Here is a 6,444-nt window from a genome sequence, read left to right as displayed (position 1 = left end):
AGAGCTCGCATCAACGGTGTTTCCCTGCTCCGCATCGCTACCATCTCCCTCCTCTGGCTCAGAGACTGAGCCCATGCAGCTGGGAGGGATTCGCATCTCGACTAAGGAGAGGGAACGGAGGATCACCAACCGCCTGTGCCTCTATTGCGGAGTTGCTGGACATTTTGTTAATTCATGTCCAGTAAAAGCCAGAGCTCATCTGTAAGCGGAGGGCTACAGGTGAGCGCAACTACTCAAGTCTCTCCATCAAAATCCTGTACTACTTTGTCGGTCCATCTACGCTGGACCGGTTCGGGTGCTACATGTAGTGCCTTGATAGACTCTGGGGCTGAGGGTTGTTTCATGGACGAAGCATGGGTTCGGAAGCATGACATTCCTTTTAGAGAGTTAGAGAAGCCTACGCCCATGTTCGCCTTAGATGGTAGTCATCTTCCCAGTATCAGATTTGAGACACTACCTTTAACCCTCACAGTATCTGGTAACCACAGTGAGACTATTTCTTTTTTGATTTTTCGTTCACCGTTTACACCTGTTGTTTTGGGTCATCCCTGGCTAGTATGTCATAATCCTTCTATTAATTGGTCTAGTAATTCTATCCTATCCTGGAACGTTTCTTGTCATGTGAAGTGTTTAATGTCTGCCATCCCTCCCGTTTCTTCTGTCCCTACTTCTCAGGAGGAACCTGGCGATTTGACAGGAGTGCCGGAGGAATATCATGATCTGCGCACGGTCTTCAGTCGGTCCCGAGCCAACTCCCTTCCTCCTCACCGGTCGTATGATTGTAGTATTGATCTCCTTCCAGGGACCACTCCTCCTCGGGGTAGACTATACTCTCTGTCGGCTCCCGAACGTAAGGCTCTCGAGGATTATTTGTCTGTGTCTCTTGACGCCGGTACCATAGTGCCTTCTTCCTCTCCGGCCGGGGCGGGGTTCTTTTTTGTTAAGAAGAAGGACGGTACTCTGCGCCCCTGCGTGGATTATCGAGGGCTGAATGACATAACGGTTAAGAATCGTTATCCGCTTCCCCTTATGTCATCAGCCTTCGAGATTCTGCAGGGAGCCAGGTGCTTTACTAAGTTGGACCTTCGTAACGCTTACCATCTCGTGCGCATCAGAGAGGGGGACGAGTGGAAAACGGCGTTTAACACTCCGTTAGGGCATTTTGAGTACCGGGTTCTGCCGTTTGGTCTCGCCAATGCGCCAGCTGTTTTTCAGGCATTAGTTAATGATGTTCTGAGAGACATGCTGAACATCTTTGTTTTTGTCTATCTTGACGATATCCTGATTTTTTCTCCGTCACTCGAGATTCATGTTCAGCACGTTCGACGTGTTCTACAGCGCCTTTAGAGAATTGTCTCTACGTAAAGGCTGAGAAGTGCTCTTTTCATGTCTCCTCCGTTACTTTTCTCGGTTCCGTTATTTCCGCTGAAGGCATTCAGATGGATTCCGCTAAGGTCCAAGCTGTCAGTGATTGGCCCGTTCCAAGGTCACGTGTCGAGTTGCAGCGCTTTTTAGGTTTCGCTAATTTCTATCGGCGTTTCATTCGTAATTTCGGTCAAGTTGCTGCCCCTCTCACAGCTCTTACTTCTGTCAAGACGTGTTTTAAGTGGTCCGGTTCCGCCCAGGGAGCTTTTGATCTTCTAAAAGAACGTTTTACGTCCGCTCCTATCCTCGTTACTCCTGACGTCACTAGACAATTCATTGTCGAGGTTGACGCTTCAGAGGTAGGCGTGGGAGCCATTCTATCCCAGCGCTTCCAGTCTGACGATAAGGTTCATCCTTGCGCTTATTTTTCTCATCGCCTGTCGCCATCTGAGCGCAACTATGATGTGGGTAACCGTGAACTGCTCGCCATCCGCTTAGCCCTAGGCGAATGGCGACAGTGGTTGGAGGGGGCGCCCGTTCCTTTTGTCGTTTGGACAGACCATAAGAACCTTGAGTACATCCGTTCTGCCAAACGACTTAATGCCCGTCAAGCTCGTTGGGCGTTGTTTTTCGCTCGTTTCGAGTTTGTGATTTCTTACCGTCCGGGTAGCAAGAACACCAAGCCTGATGCCTTATCCCGTCTGTTTAGTTCTTCTGTGGCTTCTACTGATCCCGAGGGATTCTTCCTTATGGGCGTGTTGTCGGGTTAACAGTCTGGGGAATTGAAAGACAGGTTAAGCAAGCACTCACGCACACTGCGTCGCCGCGCGCTTGTCCTAGTAACCTCCTTTTCGTTCCTGTTTCCACTCGTCTGGCTGTTCTTCAGTGGGCTCACTCTGCCAAGTTAGCTGGTCATCCCGGTGTTCGAGGCACTCTTGCGTCTATTCGCCAGCGCTTTTGGTGGCCGACTCAGGAGCGTGACACGCGCCGTTCGTGGCTGCTTGTTCGGACTGCGCGCAGACTAAGTCGGGTAACTCTCCTCCTGCCGGTCGTCTCAGACCGCTCCCCATTCCTTCTCGACCATGGTCTCACATCGCCCTAGACTTCATTACCGGTCTGCCTTTGTCTGCGGGGAAGACTGTGATTCTTACGGTTGTCGATAGGTTCTCTAAGGCGGCACATTTCATTCCCCTCGCTAAACTTCCTTCCGCTAAGGAGACGGCACAAATCATTATCGAGAATGTATTCAGAATTCATGGCCTCCCGTTAGACGCCGTTTCAGACAGAGGCCCGCAATTCACGTCACAGTTTTGGAGGGAGTTCTGTCGTTTGATTGGTGCGTCCGTCAGTCTCTCTTCCGGGTTTCATCCCCAGTCTAACGGTCAAGCAGAGAGGGCCAATCAGACGATTGGTCGCATACTACGCAGCCTTTCTTTCAGAAACCCTGCGTCTTGGGCAGAACAGCTCCCCTGGGCAGAATACGCTCACAATTCGCTTCCTTCGTCTGCTACCGGGTTATCTCCGTTTCAGAGTAGTCTGGGTTACCAGCCTCCTCTGTTCTCATCCCAGCTTGCCGAGTCCAGCGTTCCCTCCGCTCAAGCGTTTGTCCAACGTTGTGAGCGCACCTGGAGGAGGGTGAGGTCTGCACTTTGCCGTTACAGGGCACAGACTGTGAGAGCCGCCAATAAACGCAGGATTAAGAGTCCAAGGTATTGTTGCGGCCAGAGAGTGTGGCTTTCCACTCGCAACCTTCCTCTTACGACAGCTTCTCGTAAGTTGACTCCGCGGTTCATTGGTCCGTTCCGTGTCTCCCAGGTCGTCAATCCTGTCGCTGTGCGACTGCTTCTTCCGCGACATCTTCGTCGCGTCCATCCTGTCTTCCATGTCTCCTGTGTCAAGCCCTTTCTTCGCACCCCCGTTCGTCTTCCCTCCCCCTCCCGTCCTTGTCGAGAGCGCACCTATTTACAAGGTACATAAGATCATGGACATGCGTTCTCGGGACGGGGTCACCAATACTTAGTGGATTGGGAGGGTTACGGTCCTGAGGAGAGGAGTTGGGTTCCGTCTCGGGACGTGCTGGACCGTTCACTCATTGATGATTTCCTCCGTTGCCGCCAGGATTCCTCCTCGAGTGCGCCAGGAGGCGCTCGGTGAGTGGGGGGTACTGTCATGTTTTGTCATTTATTATCTTGTCTTGTCCATGTGCTTCCCATTCTATTCGTTTCCCTCTGCTGGTCTTATTAGGTTCTTTCCCTCTTTCTATCCCTCTCTCTCCCCTCCCTCTCTCACTCTCTCGCTCTCTCTTCTCTCTATCGTTCCGTTCCTGCTCCCAGCTGTTCCTATTCCCCTAATCATCATTTAGTCTTCCCACACCTGTTCCCGATCCTTTTCCCTGATTAGAGTCCCTATTTCTCTCCTTGTTATTCGTTTCTGCCCTGTCGGTTCCTTGTCTAGAATTCACCGTGCTGTGTTTGTGTATCGCCCTGTCGTGTCGTGTTTTCCTCAGATGCTGCGTGGTGAGCAGGTGTCTGAGTCTGTTTGGTTCAAGTGCCTTCCCGAGGCAACCTGCTGTTCACCTGCTGTTCAAGATCGAGTCTCCAGTTTGTCCTCGTCATTTCGAGTGAAAGTTGTGTTTTTTGATTGTATTTACTTTACTGGATTAAAGACTCTGTTTTCGCCAAGTCGCTTTTGGGTCCTCTTTCACCTGCATGACACTGTCTCTCTCTCTCGCTCTCTCTCTTTCTCTCTCTCTCTCTTTCTCTCTCTCCTTCTTCCCTCTCTCTCTCTCTCTCTCTCTCTCTCTCTCTCTCTCTCTCTCTCTCTCTCTCTCTCTCTCTCTCTCTCTCTCTCTCTCTCTCTCTCTCTCTCTCACTCTCTCTCTTTCTTCCCCTCTGTCTCTCTCTCGCTCTCTCTCTATTTCTCTCTCTATCTCTTTCTCTCTCTCTTTCTTCCATTCTGTCTCTCTCTCTATCTCTATTTCTCTTTTTCTTTTTCCCCTCCTCTCTCGCAATCTTTCTCTCGCTCGCTCTCTCGCTCTGTCTCTCTTTCTCTCTCTCTTTCTCTGTCTCCCCCCTCTCTCTCTGTGACACATTCAGATTAGAAGAAAATATGTACACTTGGCATTGTACTCAGATCAGAACCTGACACAGTCTCTCTAAACATGTGTTTATGTCAGAGAATACACACAGACCCACATGATTATGTTGCTTTGAAACATACTTTTATTTTTAAAATATGAGAACTGAAACCTACTCTTACCCCTTGTTCTCTTTAATATTAAAGGAGAGTTACAGTCAGGGGGTGTTGAGGTACAAAGTGTTCTGAATGTTATATCTGAGTGTTGATTCTAGTGTGGTTAATTGACACCACCTGCAGTGAATAAATGAAGTGTTCTTTGAGTCGCAATGGTCATAAAGGGTTTACTTTTAATTCAAACACATTCACTTAGACATAGGATGTTATGTATTGTGTGGCTGTAGGATTGTGACGCAGAGAACATGATTCATAGCCAGTCAGCTAGTGGCCGAGTGGGAGCGATAAGACACAGCCTATCAAATCAGGATCAAGGCTGGGTTGTTTTTCTGGTGTAATGCCTCTTTATATAGAGGTGTGGAAACACTGAGCAGAGGTGAGAGAACGGCGTGAGATTCGTGTTCATACAGACTTCTTATACCGTGTAACATTCAGATAAGGAACTTGTAAAGACAATGTCATGTATTTCCTCTGGTAACAACCCTTGTTGCAAATACTGCAACAGTGGCACACAGATACACAATGAATGGGTTTTCTTGAGCATGTATTTGTTAGCCTGCTTGAAGCCTGCTTGAGACATTTTGTTCTTGTTCCAGTACTTCCTTGAAGTACTCACTGATCTGATGATAAACAAGGAGTGAAAGGAGTAAAAGCTAAATCATTTCTGTCACCTATTCAGTCATGTCAGAGGATCTGTGATTATTTCCGGGACCCATCCAATCTTTTAGAATATGCTGGGAGGAAGGAAGGAGCAAAGGATTCTGGGAGCTTGGCCTGCTTTTCGTGTTGTGTGTAGCAGGTGTTCTCTCTGGCCGGGACAGACTGGGATGGGTGCCTGTTTGCATGTGTGGTTATGCGTGTGTGTGTGTTGTAGTATCTTTTTCTGTAAACTGTTGCTGGGCAAAACACTATGCCACAAGAGGCTGCTGAGGGGAGGACGGCTCATAGTAATGTCTGGAACGGAGCAAATGGAATGGCATCAAACACGTGGAAACCATGGAAACCATGTATTTGATACCATTCCACTGATTCCACTCCTGTCATTACCATGAGCCCGTCCTCCCAAATGAAGGTGCCACCAACCTCCAGTGGACGACGCGTAATGAGAATTAGACAGCATTAGTTCTATGACACAAAAGATGAAGTGTAGATTGCCTTTTCTTCTCTCTCACGCTCTGTCTCTTCCTCTCCGTCTGTCTCTTGGCTCCCTGCAGCTGTGTGGAAAGTCACATTTCCCCTAACTCAGCCTCTTCACACTGCATGTGTTAGCACTTTTACAGACAGAGAATAGAAATCAGCCACCACAGGGCACAGACAATTACAGAGTTTCTCCATCATTGTGTTCCTCCTCTTCCACCAATCACTCACTGTTGTCAGATGCTTTCTTTTCCGAAAACCCAAAGATTCCTAGAACTTCACACACATTCCCTGGAGCATAGTGTCCCTCCGGGCCCTGAAGCTTGGAGTTTTCCCTCTCAGCTCGCCCATCACTTCATTAAAGTTTCCGAGCTGTTGAATATTTCAATAGGTTGTTAGGAATCAGGAACAACGATTATAGAGGATCACCGACTCTGAGGCCAGAGTAGAAAGCAAACTTTAAAGTATAGATTTAAGACTACTTTAAAGTATAGATTTAAGACTACTCTAAAGTATAGATTTAAGACTACTCTAAAGTATAGATGTAAGACTACTCTAAAGTATAGATGTAAGACAACTTTAAAGTATAGATTTAAGACTACTCTAAAGTATAGATGTAAGACTACTCTAAAGTATAGATGTAAGACTACTCTAAAGTATAGATGTAAGACAACTTTAAAGTATAGATTT

The 6,444-nt window shown here is 47.9% G+C and overlaps 1 protein-coding gene across 7 annotated transcripts in view; it reads left to right on the top strand.

The window, feature by feature from the left end:
- The window catches only part of LOC124044194 (inositol polyphosphate-4-phosphatase type I A-like), a 45,777-nt gene that overhangs the window by 11,904 nt on the left and 27,429 nt on the right, over nucleotides 1-6,444 (top strand). The window lies entirely within an intron of this gene.

This window comes from Oncorhynchus gorbuscha, linkage group LG09 (assembly GCF_021184085.1).
Source record: "Oncorhynchus gorbuscha isolate QuinsamMale2020 ecotype Even-year linkage group LG09, OgorEven_v1.0, whole genome shotgun sequence".
NCBI classification, from domain to species: Eukaryota; Metazoa; Chordata; class Actinopteri; order Salmoniformes; family Salmonidae; genus Oncorhynchus; species Oncorhynchus gorbuscha.
The sequence above is the reverse complement of the archived record's forward strand: the minus strand, read 5'-3'. Positions and strand labels throughout refer to the sequence as shown.